Source organism: Zingiber officinale, chromosome 7B, assembly GCF_018446385.1.
Source record: "Zingiber officinale cultivar Zhangliang chromosome 7B, Zo_v1.1, whole genome shotgun sequence".
Taxonomy (NCBI): Eukaryota; Viridiplantae; Streptophyta; class Magnoliopsida; order Zingiberales; family Zingiberaceae; genus Zingiber; species Zingiber officinale.
In genome coordinates this window covers 81,292,173-81,295,975 of record NC_055999.1, presented here as the reverse complement: position 1 = coordinate 81,295,975, position 3,803 = coordinate 81,292,173, and the positions used below count along the sequence as shown (strand labels likewise).

The 3,803-nt window shown below is 38.8% G+C and overlaps 1 long non-coding RNA gene across 1 annotated transcript; it reads left to right on the top strand.

Annotated features, from left to right (window-relative positions):
* Window positions 1-1,141: 1,141 nt before the first annotated feature.
* LOC122003865 lies at window positions 1,142-3,340 on the top strand. The gene is made up of 2 exons (XR_006118128.1): window positions 1,142-1,394; window positions 3,075-3,340. It is a non-coding gene; the product is annotated as an uncharacterized LOC122003865 (long non-coding RNA).
* Window positions 3,341-3,803: the final 463 nt, after the last annotated feature.

Sequence of the window (3,803 nt, the reverse complement as noted above, 5' to 3'; positions counted from 1 at the left end):
TGGACAGACAGAGCGAGTAAATCAGATTTTAGAAGATATGCTCAGAGCTTGTGCGCTAGATTTCAAGGGAAGTTGGTGCAAGTATCTATGCTTAGCTGAGTTTGCCTACAATAATAGTTATCAGGCCACCATCAAGATGACACCCTATGAGGCGTTGTATGGCAGGAAGTGCAGATCACCCATTTGCTGGCAAGAAGCAGGTGAAAGAAGAGAAATGGAAGTAGAGCTGGGCATTCAGACAGAGCTGATAGATGAGACTAATGAGGCTATCCAGAAGATCAGACAGAGGATGGGGACTGCCCAGAGTAGACAGAAGAGTTATGCTGACACACGCCGTAGGCAACTTGAATTCCAAGTAGGGGATTCAGTTTTCCTCAAGGTTGCTCCTATGAAGGGAGTGATGAGATTTGGCAAGAAGGGCAAATTAAGTCCTCGCTACGTAGGACCTTACCTGATCATAGAGAGGATTGAGAAGGTAGCTTATAAGCTAGATTTACCACAAGACATGTCAGCAATACATAATGTATTTCATGTCTCCATGCTAAAGAAGTGTCTCCATGACCCTAGCTAAGTGATTGAGCCTCAGTCAGTGCAGATTCAGGAGGATCTTAGCTACGAGAGCAGACCTACACAGATAGTGGACGATAGAGCAGTCAAGAGACTAAGGAACAAAGAAGTGCCACTACTGAAGGTCATCTGGCAGAACCAGAAGCACGGGGAAGTCACTTGGGAGCGTGATGACAGTATGAGACAGAAATATCCAGAGCTATTCTAAGTTCGAGGATGAACTTTTTATAAGGTATGGAGGATTGTAACAACCCAATTTTACCTATTTCGAGTTCTAAATGTCCTTAAAAATATTTTAAAATGCTTTTAAAATATTCTAGAGATTTTTAGAAATTTTTAGAGTATTTTTATGTAATTTTTGGAGTGCGTTTGGTATTTTTACTAAGAGGAAGAAGTTGCAAAAATATAGTGCTCCAGCCGAGGTTCGACCCGTAGACCTCGGACAAGCTATAAGCCTTAAGAGAAACGAGGCAACCAAATGAGCCGCGGGTCTTTTGTGAACAAATAGAGAAGAAAATTATTATAAGGGGTCTTAGGAACCGAAAATAGCCATTAGTTATAAAAGGAGGAAACATATTCTCCAAAAACCTAATTCCCCGATCCCTTCTTCTCCTCACACGCGACGCCGCGCGATTCTCCTCCTCTCGCGGCGGAAACGAAGAAGCAGGCTTAGGGCTTCACTCCGGTGAGCACCCTCCTCCGTGGGTTCTTCACATATCCGAGCTCCTCTCGGCAAGGTGAGCGCGCGGGCACAAGAAGGGGGCCGAGATCTTCATCCCTCTGAACCCTAGCAGCCCTTCCTTCAGTTGTAAGTCCAAGAACAGTAGGTAAGTTGCTTCTCACCTGCAGTAGGATAGCTCCGAATCTCTTTTGTTCCTCCCTTTGCTTCCATTGTAGTTTGGATTTGGTGGATAAGATTAGTAGCTTGTGATTTTCCTTGCTATGAAGGTTGCTGCCGTGATATGCAACTTCCTGCACCTTCTTTTAGAACCAATTGGTAATACTTAGTAGGCTAGAACAGATCTTTGATTTCATTGAGCATGTAGGGTTGTGTTTGCTGCTGTGAACCCCAAAGATTCTCTTTTTTTAGTTCGACAGTAGCATGCTTAAAGTATTGTTGCTAGGGATATAGGACATTTGCTATAGGATTTTCAGTGTTTGACAGTTAACTGTGATTTGGAGATTTAGTTTAATTTCTGAAGTAGAACATGTATGGATTATGGGTTGTGCTGCTCGGGAGATATATGATAGTATAACTAGATGTTATTCCACTTGAATGATAGTTTAGGTTCTATGAAAGGGAAATTACTAGTTTACTATATTTTTGGTACCAACTGGAATATTACAGAAGCTTTTATTAGTGAAGAATGGTTTCCCCTGATAGATGAATGGTTTCATTTACTAATAGATTTAATTGCGTCACTTATATTTTTGTGATAACAATGGGTATTTCGAGTTTAGATTTCCTTTGTTACCCAATGAGCAAGATCGGATTACAATTAGCCTTGTGGTTCTAGTTTTGTTGCTAGACAAAATGCATGAACAGTTTTATTGATAGGTGCAGATTTAGATGTGTCTTTTACCTTAGCAAATACAATTTTTTTTATAAGAGCAACAAACAGCTCCATTGGAGCTTAGAACAATGCATTCTTTTTAAGTGCAGTTTCTAGTTTTTCCATTGAATGTAGAATTTTACATTGTAGCTTAGTTCTTCCTTGCTAATTCCATGCACATGATTAGTTCTAAGTTTGGCATTTTAGCCTTGGATTTCCATGTTTCTAAACATGAACAATCTTTGTTATTTAAGCATGGGGTTTGTATTTTACTTGCTATTAGATGAGTAGGAATAGCCATAAATTTTGTTGGAGTGTTTATGTGATCCAACAAACCCTTTGAGGATTATGAGTATCTATAAGTAAGAAAAGACCAAGGTCTAGAGAAGAAAAGATAACAAGTAAATCTTTCAAAGAGGCTAGTACCCGACTTCCAAGGTTGTCATTAAACAAATCCAGGTGACCAATTCCGAGGTCTTGGCCCTGGTAAGACCAAGGTCTTTATCCTCGTAGAACTGGAGGCTCGCTACCTCAGCCACTATTAGAGAGCGTGCATAAGATGGTACTAAGCCTGGGCCAAGAAAGAGAAGAAGAAAGTTAAATACTAATTTCAAGTATAAGGCTATAAGTAAATGAAACAAGTATCACCTATGTTTAGAACCAGTAAAGTTCAGCTCTTATAATGCTAAGCATACAGTATTAGTTTTCATTTGCTTTCCTTATGAGTTTATTGAGCATGATTAGCTTTATTTCCAGCATGCAGATTTACTCTTGTATATCATGAGTATGCAGTTTATTTTAGTGCTTTTCTATTAGATGAGCATGTGTAGCTTTTCTTTTTAGCATTTTTAGTTTTAGCATCATTTGCATTTTATGCATTTTCGAGTTTTTGTGAGATGGATTAGTACTTACTAAGCGTTTCGCTTATAGATTTATTTTTTCCTCCTACTGCAGATAAAGGAAAAGCTAAAGTATAAAGAGGAAGGCGACAAGGAGGATGTGTGATGGATGTGTGTGATGCCAGAACTATGGAGAGATCTGGGAAGCTATGAGTTCATGTTTAGTGGTTGAGAAATAGATGAGTTGTACTTTATGGTTTGTGTCATTTGAGTTTGTATTTTTATTCCTTGTTTTTATTGAGTTTATTCGTGTCTTAGATTGCTTGCTGTGATGAGTCTCTATGCAATAAGTAGTTATTTCAGTGTTTGACACTTATTAAATTGCATGTTTGTTTGTTACATGTTCCAGCCGCCTGTGGCTGAAGTACTTATTTTTGTATCCCAGTTTATGGTCACCGGTACAAGGGAGACTCTGCCGAAATTTTTTGGTAGGAACTTCTCTGGGGCCGTGATAAATTAAGTGTTGCTAATAATAGCATAAGTAACACTAGTAAGTAGAGTAATAGATAAGTAACGGTCGTCCTTGGAGAGTAGTAGTATAGTAGTAAGAAGGATGGTCGTTACAAGTAGCTAAAGGTTAGACAGTTGGTTAAGGGTATTAAAATTCCAAACTGACTCAGCTTGCACATTAGGGCTCTGATATCTCGCTAAAACAAATTGATTCACAACTCATGCTTGGACTCTAGGACCCTAAGGATTTATTTTGACATTAATTAAGAGGAAGTGAGTGGAGTCAAGCTAAGCTTCTTTTAAGATAAATTTTGTGGTTTTAATTATTTTTAAA